The sequence below is a fragment of the Myotis daubentonii genome, chromosome 5 (genome assembly GCF_963259705.1).
Source record: "Myotis daubentonii chromosome 5, mMyoDau2.1, whole genome shotgun sequence".
NCBI classification, from domain to species: Eukaryota; Metazoa; Chordata; class Mammalia; order Chiroptera; family Vespertilionidae; genus Myotis; species Myotis daubentonii.
The window spans coordinates 99346378-99358681 of NC_081844.1; positions in this window are offsets into that span (position 1 = coordinate 99346378).

The window sequence follows — 12304 nt, forward strand, 5'->3', positions numbered from 1 at the left end:
CTTGCTCTGACTGTAGAGGCACAAGTGAACCCAGCTGAGATCAACCAAGCAGAGCCATGTCAGCCATGCCCTGTTCAAACCAGAGACACCTCATAGCCTTGAAGATAATTTTTTTTTTTATACTTTGCAGCATTGTTATGGGAAAATGAATAACTGATACACAATCTATTAGGGGAAATCAATGAGTAAATTATTTTGTGGAAGTCAACTGCCACATAATAAATCAAGATAAAAGTATCAGTATGGTAAGAATGTACCAAAAGGAAAGATCAATTAAGTCAATTTTGCCAGAACAGAGCAGACTAGTCCAATGGGGCTGGAAGTACATTTCCTTTCCCCACCCCCTCGGCCCAACCATGGCCAGTGTTGCTTTACTCTAGAAATATCTTTCTAAGAGTCTATAGATTGAGAAAGCCAAGAACCAAGGGCATTAGTTTATACCTACACAAGACCCAGAAATACGTAAGTCTAAGCATGAGCATATTCTCACAGTTAGATTTTGTGAAATTCTTATTGGCTACACAATTTCCTTTGCACTGAAACCCCCTCCTTGTGACCTGTGGTCATTATAAGCACTCCTTCCATTTTACACCTGGCCTACTATAGGCCTGTATGTTTACTGCCTGACTTCTGTCAACATTTGAGTCAAAACCTTGACCTGGTATTTTAACTTCCACTGGTTTCATCTCATTGTGCTCCTTAGAAATATATTTTCAGAAAACAGAAATGAAACATGAATTGGATATTATGGATGTTATGCCTAGTTTGCTGTTGAAGATGACTTTATTTCTCCATGAAAACTCAAATCCCAAGAAGCTTAAAAAGAGTACTAAAAACAATTATGGCTTTTCCCCCTTTGGTTTCTTTCTCTACTTTGGACACTATCCTCACAGTTGTCATCATCCTCGTTATTTTCATCACTCATGAAATGAGCAGTAAAGCATGCTCAAGTAGAAGCCAAGGGAACTGAGCGCCAGTTTTTGTCCTGTGACCAATTGGAAATGCATTGCTGTTTTTGGTCCTAACTGGGGGAGCTAACAACATCTTATGGCCAAAGGCTACTGATTAATCTACTTCTTAAAAATAAAGACCTATTGCCATAAAATTTGTCATTTCTGACTCATCATAGCCTTTTATTTAGATATTTAGTCTAACAACATTATTTTCATAAATAGACACCCTTTCCCAGCAATCTCAGAATATACAAATACCACAGGGATTTTATTAAATGCATTTAACTGAGGTGAGTTTGCCAAAGGAACAACGGTTTTTATAATAAAAAATAATCGAAAGCAAAAAGAATAAAATCTAGTCCCAATTTTCCTATAAAAATAACATTTCAAAAGATAATTATTCAGTTGTTATAACTTACGTCACTGGAACTATATTAAAACTATAATTTGCCTTGTAAGAAAAATCTTCATGTATCTTATCTGTCTTAATCTATAAGCAAGCAAGAATTGTTAACCTGAGGCGCATAGGCCACCAAGGAGACCACAAATAGAATTCAGGAGGTTGGTGAACATGGATAAATAAAATTGTATTCTTGTTTTCCTATTAACTTGTAACTGATTTCACCTTTCTCAAAATTATAAATGTAGGCAACAAATTCCAGTATTGTAAACAAAATCAGTATTATAAACAGTCATCAAGAGAAATCACAGATATGTTCATATTGTACTAGAGTTTTTGCAAATAGTCCAAAATATCTTTTACATTAACCTCTTCTTCAAAATTAACGGTAATAATATATCCTAATATTAAATACACTGAAGGTATATACATATATATGTGTATATATATGTACATATACATATATATACACACATACATATATAGATAGATATATTTATATATCTATATCTATATATAGACATATATAGATATAGATATATAGCTTTAGATATATAGATATACATAAATTACTATGTCACAAACTTGTTATTATATTTTGATAATTATCCTATATATAAAAGCCTAATATGCTAAGTGTCCAGTCATCCGGTCATCCATTCAACCAATCAAAGCATAACATGTTAATGATATGCTAAGGCCGCTCAACCGCTTGCTATGATGTGCACTGACCACCAGGGGGCAGAAGCTCCAACCAGTAGGTTATCTTGCTGCTGGGGTCTGGCTGATCAGGACTGAGCAAGACAGGCTGGACACGCCCTAGATCCCTCCCACGGTCCCTCCCTGGCTGGCCAACCTCCCACATACCTCCCTGGCCCCGATCATGCACTGGAGGGGTTCCTCGACCTGGCCTGCACCCTCTTGCAACCTGAGACCCCTCAGGGGATGTCAGAGAGCTGGTTTTGGCCCAATCCTGCAGGCGAGGCTGAGGGACCCCCCCACTGGTGCATGAATTCGTGCACCAGGCCTCTAGTATTTAATAACTATAGGTTTCCTTTAACCTTAGGTGTTTTGTGTTATACCTTTAACGTGCTACAAAAATGCTTATGAACCTCTGCTGACCAGAAATATATTCGCTGGCAGAAAATGTTTATTGAACTTCTTAAAATAGACAAAAGTCGCATCACATTTAGGAGAATGAAATTTGATGAGTCACTGACAAAAGTTTTTGCATAGGCAGCCCTAAGAAAAACTGAACTAAGCAATATCTGAGGCAGTCCTTATCCTCTCTGAGCTTGACGCCCTCATTCAACCAATGCTAAGTTACCCAGGATCCCTCTGGATGACATGAAGTTTCCCTTTTTTACTGGCAGTTCTCCAATGTTAAGACTTTTTCCAGTACTCTATTGAAACAAGGCCTCAGGCCCAGCTGGCATGGTTCAGTGGCTGAGCATCTATTTATGAACCCGGATGTCATGGTTCGATTCCTGGTCAGGGCATATGCCCAGGTTGCAGGCTGGATCCCCAGTGTGGGGCATGCGGGAAACAGCCGAACAATGATTCTCTCTCATCACTGATGTTTCTATCTCACCCTCTCCCTCTCCCTTCCTCTCTGAAATCAATAAAATAATATATATTTAAAAATAAAACAGGCCTCAGGAATAGATTAACCAAGGAATTTATATGCATGGCCCATGGACTGACAATAGTGTGGGGAAGAACTGGGGAGGGGGTGGGAATGGGGTGGAAGAGGTCAATGGGGGGCGGGAAGGGACATCTGTAATATTTTCAACGATAAAGATAAATTTATTAAAGAAAAAAACAAGGCCTATGCTATATCAAGAACTGATATGTGTTTTTAGGATCAATACCTTACAGGACAATAATTTTCATTTTAACAGAAGCTTGATGGAGACAGCCTCTCAAATGATTACAGAAAATTCTTAAATGTGAGAAAAAGAGAGTCCACACCCTTTATAATCAGTTTTTGATCTCAAGTACCATGATTTACCTGTACTTCCAAAAACTCTGGAAAAGTTCAAGTTCACAAATGTCTATAACCGGTCTATATTTCAGAACCAAATTCCCAGGTTTGAGTTAGGGAAATAAATTCTACTCTTTTGATGAATTAGATAATAATAAAAACAGAGAAAGTTTTCTTCATTACATCTATTAAGAGACCCTCTAAAAGCAGACATTCTTGGATAATATTCCAAAACCCAGATGTTTTTCAAAGCCCAACATATTTGTATGTGTCTTCAACCTAATTTAGTGGGTTCAATTCCATGTGCTCTTCTTATATCTAGATATTTGGATTAACATATATTTACTTTTAGTGAGACTAGCTGCATATGATATGAAATATCACAAAATAGCAAATGATTCTGCCAAGTTTTGTTCTCTCTCTCTCTCTCTCTCTCTCTCTCTCTCTCTCTCTCTCTCTCTCTCTCCAATCCTTTATAATCTAGGGCACACAGTTCAATGAGTAGAGGAAAGTTTTAGGACTTGAAATTGTAAGTTAAAATTGGATAGGTTAAAAAAAATCATTCTCAGATTTCTCTGCCAACCTCAAGGGAAATGTACTAAGGATCACACTAAAATGTAGGTGTATTCAGACACTTCCTGAGTGTTTATATTTAACTTCCTTTAGACTCAAGGCAAGAACACAGGGAGTCCACCTCCACTTCCTAGTCTCTTAGCATACTTCATAAAGGAGCTGACTGAACAATCAGAGTTTGTAGCAATTCTAATTATGTGGGATGCTCAAATAAGATTAGCAGCAATTGAAATGCTGAGAAGCAGACAACATCCTCAGACACAGTTAAGAAAAGTCATGGCATCAGAGATGTAAGTGCAGTTCTCTCCCAGCTAGCTCATTACAACTGGAAGATTAACATTTAGTACATAGTGAAGAACAGACTTGCAGACGGCAGACTCTCTTTTATCAAGGAATAGATCTGTAACCTTTTTTGAACTGAAGAACTTCAAGAGTAAAAACACAAGCACCCCTGAAGCATGAGATTCACATATATTCTAATGCACTCAGCAATTAATAGCTGCAGTGTCCTCTGTAAGAGGAACATGTCATTATTCTGGTTGGTCCATCCAGGCCCCTCTGCTTGCAGGCCACACCATTGTGAAGTTTTGCAACTAGGATCAACATATCATCAAGATGTATTAGATAAATCTAAACATCTTAACATATGGGTACATGCCATTACAAACAGTGATATCTTTGAAAAATACAAATTAATATAACTTTCTCCTATGAGGAAAAAAATAGCCACTTTACTTGGTTCTGTTATATACTTTCTGTTCGTGCCCTCCCCAAATATTATTAATCTGCCAAGCTGCATTTATCTCAAAGCTTTTGGGATATGCAAATGAAATTGCATTTAAAACTACTTGCAAGGGCCTGGCCTGTGCGGCTCAGTGGTTGAGGACCAACCTATGAACCAGGAGGTCACTGTTTGATTCCAGGTCTGGGCACATGCCTGGGTGTTGAGCTGGATCCCCAGTAGGGAGCATGCAGAAGGCAGCCAATCAATGATTCTCTTATCATTGATGTTTCTATCTTTCTCCCTCTCCCTTTCTCTCTGAAATAAATAAAATATATATAGTTTTTTTTTAAAAAAAAAATACTACTTGCAAGGTCAGAGGACTGACTAGTCCTAAGATTCTGGCAAGATCTTTGCCATTTATTCAGTTAACTCAGTGATGATCTGGAAGCAAACCTGATGTTGAAGAAAGTTACATAATGCTCACCTACGTAAAAAGCATCTGGACTATAGTAGCCCTTTCTGAAAACCCAGGGATCCAAAGCCATGATGCAATGGAAGTGCCCACCTGAGGGGTACAGTAGGGGTGGGAGTAGGGGTGGGGATTAAACTATTCAACAAAATCGTTGGGTTCACTGAATCCATAGGTCAGATCATGGTCAGGATTGGAGTGAGTGCCCCCTAAATTCTGCACATTCAGTACCTTTTGCTACTCCCAGCCCTGGTTTATGTAGTTTGATAATTTCACCACCTTTTATATTAGAATGCATAGCATACAGGAAGTCAATATTTTCCTAAGTATGGCTTATAGTCCCGAATCAAAAATACCTGCAAAACCTGGTAAAACTGAGATTTTAAAATACCTTATCCTTGACCTATCGAGGAAGATGTACAGAGAATGAGGCCTGATAATCTTCATTTGTAATCACTTTGGTTGACTAAGATGCATTCTAAAGTAGATCCTTAGATGCAAAAGAATGAATCTGGACCCTTACCATATACCATACACAAAAGTAAACTGAAAGTGCATGAAAGGCTTGAATATAAGACCTGAAACCACAAAGTTCTTAGAAGAAAATATGGTGGGTAAGCTCCTTAACATCGTTCTTGGCAATGAATTTTTGGTTTTGACACCAAAACTAAAGGCAACAGAAGCAAAAATAAGCAGAACTCCATTAAAATAACAAGCTTCTGAAGAGCAAAGGAACCATCAAAAAAACAAAAAGACAACCTACAAAATGAAAGGGTATATTTTCAAATTCTATATCTGATGATGAGTTAATATCCAAAATACATAAAAATTCATATAATTCAATAGCCAACAAATGGGCAGAGAAATGGAAAAGACATTTTTCCAAGAAGACTTACGGTCAACAGGTACCTGAAAAGGTGGTCAGCATCACTAATCACCAGGAAAATACAAACAAAAACTATAATGAGATACCACCTCAGACCTTTTAGAAAGACTACTATCAAGAAGACAAGCAATAACAAATGCTGGAGAGGATGTGGAGTAAAGGAAACCCTTGTGCACTGTTGTTGAATGTCTTAGTAACAAATTAATTTATAGAAAAATTATTTTTTGTGAAATACTTGGGTGAAATATTGAAGAGCACAAAGAATGACCACTCTGGCCAAGCCCTAGCTGCATCATATAGATAAGACCATAGCTGAATGCTACCCTTAGGAATGTGCCGGGAGCCGGTCCATCCTTGCTGTTTCAAGGGACCTGGCATATATGGCATACGGTTCTTAATATGTTTGCTCACCTTCTTGGCGCTGTGTTTTAACCAAGGTCACCTCTCCGAGAAAGGTTGAATCCCCAGGTAGGGATTTTCCCCTGAAGTTAGGGAGGGAATAAAACCCCTCAACTAAGTGCCAGGCGGGTAATTAATCCCTTTAACTACGAACAATCATGCTTAAACTACATAATCTTTTCTCCCTGGAATGGAGATAAGAAACGCCCTAACCTTTGTAATAGAGATTGATAGGATTGAATCAACTGGTATAAATACAGTTGTAACAAGACAGAAACACTCAGAACTTAGAACACAGAACTCAGGAGACAGGGCTTGGAAGACAGGACCAAGAGAGACAGAGCCTAGGCCAGAACGTACACAGAATGTTCTCTAGAGACAGAAGGACTTTGCTGGAGAGAACATGGCAAAAGATCCTGGACTGAACCTGACTAGAACCTGGTGACCAAACCTGGCTAGAGATCTCAGACAGAACCTGGCTGGAGAACCTAGCAAGACAACATGGACACAGAACCTGGCTGGAGATCCTAAGCAGAACCTCTCTGGAGATCCAGACCAGAACTTGGCTGGAGATCCTGGCTAGAGATCCTGGCTAGGCTGCTGATGAACTGAATGCTGTCTCCGTGTCATTCCTTCTTAGCCGACTCCGTCCACACCTTTGGGGACCCCTGGAAAAGGATTCCCCTAAGTAAGCCCCCCTCCCCCATTGAGAACCCCCACACTCGGGACGGATCAGACTCCACCGTAGGAAGAGGGTGGATAGTCTTCGCCGAATCCGTCCACACCTTTGGGAACCCCTGGAACAGGATTCCCTTAGGTAAGCCCCCCCCACATTGAGAACCCCACACTCGGGAGGGATAGGACTCCACCAGGGTGCTACAGACCCCCCTATAGAGGATAAGTAGGGTAAGAAGGTGGATAGTACAGAACTTAGATTGAGAAGATGTGCCATACTGAGTCCAAAGTAAGAAGACTCTGTATTGATTCTTAGATTGAGAAGATGTGCCATACTGAGTCCAAAGAAAGAAGACTCTGTATTGATCTTTTAACACATATGCTTGCTAGCAGAGGAATTAAGGTTACTCCCAGTCAGACAGAACGTTTTATACAAGAAGTATATCCATGCTTTTCTGAGGAAGGAAAGGTAAATGTAAAGGCATGGGAGGAGGTAAGCCCAAGGAGCCTTATCCTTAACCCCACTGCAGCCTTTCCACCCCGGGAAAGTGCAGGATTGGCAAGCTCTCCCTGGGATGATAGATCAGGACTCAGGTAATAGCGGAAAGCGCCAATCCTACTCTTAAAATGGATATAAGAGAGCATTTGAGGTTTTTCTTTTTGCCGGGAGCCGGTCCATCCTTGCTGTTTCAAGGGACCTGGCATATATGGCATACGGTTCTTAATATGTTTGCTCACCTTCTTGGCGCTGTGTTTTAACCAAGGTCACCTCTCCGAGAAAGGTTGAATCCCCAGGTAGGGATTTTCCCCTGAAGTTAGGGAGGGAATAAAACCCCTCAACTAAGTGCCAGGCGGGTAATTAATCCCTTTAACTATGAACAATCATGCTTAAACTACATAATCTTTTCTCCCTGGAATGGAGATAAGAAACGCCCTAACCTTTGTAATAGAGATTGATAGGATTGAATCAACTGGTATAAATACAGTTGTAACAAGACAGAAACACTCAGAACTTAGAACACAGAACTCATGAGACAGAATTCAGAAGACAGAACCTACACGGAGCCTGGAGACAGAAGAACTTCGCTGGAGAGAACATGGCAATAGACCCTGGACTGAACCTGACTATAGAACATGGCAAGAGAACCTGACTAGAACCTGGTGACTGAACCTGGCTGGAGATCTGAAGCAGACCCTCTCTGGAGATCGAGACCAGAACTTGGCTGGAGATCCTGGCTAGGCTGCTGATCAACTGAACGCTGTCTCCGTGTCATTCCTTCTTCGCCGACTCCGTCTACGCCTTTGGGAACCCCTGGACCCGCTGGGGTTGGACCCCGGCAGGAATGCCGTATGTAAACCTGATAGACACCTTCTGATTGACACCGTGATTGATAACCAGCTTGTACTCTGATTAACATTTGTGTGATGACGTATGTTACTGAGAGCTACCTGGACTGCCGTGGGCCAAAACAGGCTTAAAAACGGGTCCCCAACTTCAGACATCGATCATCCTGTTGATCCATGCTCCACGCTGCCTTGCTCCACGCCGGACGGCAGAGGAACAGCCAAACCTCCAATCGCGAGACTTTGGTCAGCCTCCTCCCTCTGACTCGACCCAACCAGACAGCCAGCCACCCAAAGACATATCCACCGCTGCCCGCAGAGGATGCCACTCTTCCCCGGGGACCCTGTTAAGACTGAGCCCACGGCAGCAGGAACCTTGTGTGTAATAAAGTGTGCTGTGTGACTTGCAACTGCATATTCTTGTGTGGCATAATTCCTCCGGCAGTCTTAACTACATTAATATAAGGCCAGATGATAATGCCTACCCTCGGTCCTGCTTGCGTAGCGTAGTCTCTTCGCTAGCAACTACTTAATGTCCGAACACCTGCACGGTTAAGCTTATCTCAAGGGGCGCCTTGGTAACGCCCCATATATTCTACTCGGACACTGGGAAAGTAAATTGATGCAGCCACTATGGAAACAGCATGGAGGTTGCTCAAAAAATTAAAACCAGAACTTCCGTATGATGTAGCAATTCCAGTTTTGGGTATATATCCAAAGAAAATGAAATTGGGTATTGAAAAGATATCTGCACTCCAAGGTTCTTTGCAACATTATTCATAATTGCCAAGATATGAAAACAATCTGACTGCCCATCAATGGACTGATGAATAAAGAAATGTGCTATCTATATATACAAGGGAATATTACTCAGCCATGAAAAAGAAAAGATCATGCTATTCTGACAACATGGATGGATTTTGAGGCCATTATGCTCAATGAAATAAGCCAGACAGAGACAAATACTTTGACACCTATTGGTGAAATAAAAAATTAAAGTTAAATACATTAAAATAAATTTTTAAAAAGTCAAACTTACAGTAACAGAGAAGATTAAAAAAAGTGGTTGTTGCCCTACCTGGTTTGGCTCAATGGATAGAGCATTGGCCTGTGGACTGAAGGGTCCCGGGTTCGATTTTGGTCAAGGGCATATGCCCGAGTTTTGGGCTTGATCCCCAGTGTGGGGCATGCAGGAGGCAGTGAATCATCACTGATGTTTCTCTCTCTCTCTCTCTCTCTCTCTCTCTCTCTCTCTCTCTCTTCCTCTCTGAAATCAATAAAAAATATATTTTAAAAAGAATGGTTGTTAGGAACTGGGAGATGGGAAAAATAGGAAGAGTTGGTAAAAAGGTATAAATGTTCAGCTATAAGGTGAATAAGGTCTGAAGAGCTCATGTAAAACATGATAACTACAGATAATAAATTTTTTTATATAACTGAAATTTGCCAAGAGAGTAGAACTTAAGTGTTCTCACCTAAAAAATAAAGTAGATCCTCAAGTACTTGCTATAAAACTGAACAACTTGTAAATGAATAAATGGAAAGCAAGTGGAGACTTAGGCAGTGGTTTGGGGGTTATTTTGCACTCTGGGCATTGTTTCCTGTACTAAAAGAAAAACAAGTCACAAAGCAGTAAAATGTTTGCATGTGAATTTACCTATTCACCATGTTGCTTTTCCTAACAGAATATATTCTAACAACTTCAAGTAATTTTATGTATAAGTATTCATTGTAATCTGAAATACCATTTTATAATAGATAAGATCAAATATTGCTATTTCTCAGGTAGTTAAATTATTTTTAAATGACAACTGAATTTCTTAACTTTTATGAACTTACACTTTTTTATCTAGTCCCCAATATTTTACTAGCCTGCTTACCCAGAATGCTACTAAATTAGCACAATATCTACTCATAAAAACTTAAAGTCTCTTATAAGAAATCACATATATGCCTTTAGGGACCCAAAATAGGGTACCAGTTTCATACCATTTTAAAGAAAGCAAAAGATTGTAATGTTCCCCTACAGGACAACAGGTATCTTTGCATCAACCAAAAGGGAAGATACACTTCTATTTAGGAAGCTGAAATAATGATAGGGACTGGCATTAGACTTTGTGGAAAACACCTACGTTTGTGTTTTACAGATTGGCATATTTCTGCTGTGAAGGAAGTCTTATGTTGTTCAGTCTTGAATTCATTTTTGTTTTTACATAATGTACAACTCCCGTGGGCCTAGCAAAGCCTTACTCAATAGATATTCTCTGTTATCACATTTATTACAGCAATGATTACGATATGAAGACATATTTTGGTACTAAAAAATCCATATTGTAGGCTCAGTAGCTAAAGTGGCAGAGCAGAATGACCCACTGAGGTACAGTTTTTGAGAAAATATTGCCAAAGAATGTGTAGCTAGGGAAAAAGAGATTGTTTCTGCATGTTAGTTGAACACAGATTATAGTACTTTGGGGGGATTTCTGGATAGTGTTTTGGAATTTGGGGTTTCTGTGAATGTGGTAAAAGCTTTTTCTGTGTTTTCTAGGAACAAAAGCCTAGTTTAAGGTGTAGTAAACGAGGGTGACAGGTTCTAACAAAAGATGAATCCTTAGTCTTTCTTACCCAATCACTAGCACCATTTACTTGTCATATGTTGACTGTTCTTCCATTTTTCCCTTGTCTACTCTTATTGCCTTTCCTAGTGCCCCACTGAAAATTGCATTTAATCTCAGTTTTCATTATTAGTTACAGGGATTCCGTAGATATAACCAACATATGATTGTTCTTATTTAGAGGTGATGCATGGAGGTTTAAACTGGTGTGTAGGCAAAAAGCACACGTTTTGGCATCAATTAACACTAAATATTCATTAACATGCTGTGCAACTCTGGGCAAGTTACTTCGCCATTCTGTTTCTCAGAGCTATCCCTTCTAAAAATAAAAGTGGTCTTCTGTATTATGAATAGAACAATGCTTCTTAAATTTAAATATATCCCAACCCCCTAGAGAGTCTAATAAAAATGCGATTCTTGAGCCTCACCTTCAAAGACTCAATTCAATAGTCTGCAGCAGGCTAATGAGTGTGCATTTTTACCAAGTACCAAAAGGTAATTTTGATAAAAGTATCAATGAATCACATTTTGAAAACATTAATTAGGTACCTTACAATTTAATGGGACACATCGAATTTGATCGTTGCATGTAAAATATTTTAACATTTAAAACCAGTGCATGATGCACAACTTTCATTTCTTTAGGAAAGTTGGGTATGAACCTATCTTCTCAATGAAACAGGAATTTGGGGGGGGGGGTAAAAAAGACAGGTTTTAGGAAATTTTAGAAATTAAAAGGACCATGGAAGAAGCACAGAGCTTCAGAGCAGCAGAAGGTACATTTCCATAGAATGAGGGAGCTGGAAACAGCAAAAGGTCTATATTTACAAAATAAAGAGAAGGAAGCCCTTCATCCAGAAGAAGAAAAGAAAGCCCAAAGGGAATAGGAAAACAAGAAAACAATTAGGGAAGGGGGGAGGACCTCTCCTGTCCCTTGTGAGGTTCGACCTTTGAGCTCAGGAGTTACTATAGTAACCAGTCTAAGGGAATAGTGACCAATCAGAGGGGATATCAAGGTACCAAGATCTGCAGCCTTTATAAGCCATAGGGAAAAGGAACTCAGTGGGAGCCTTACCCCCACTTCCCACGTGGGAGTCTGTACTTGTTCTTTAATAAATTTCCACTTTTGCTATACCATCTTCTGTCCATGGATTCATTCTTCGACTCCAGTGGACAAAGAATCCAGGTTCCAGTCCAAAAATTCCGTATCGTCAACAAGTCCAAAAAAACAATTTTTCTTCCTATTGGACTTACTCTGTTTCCTCTTTTCCTCCTTTCTTCCCTC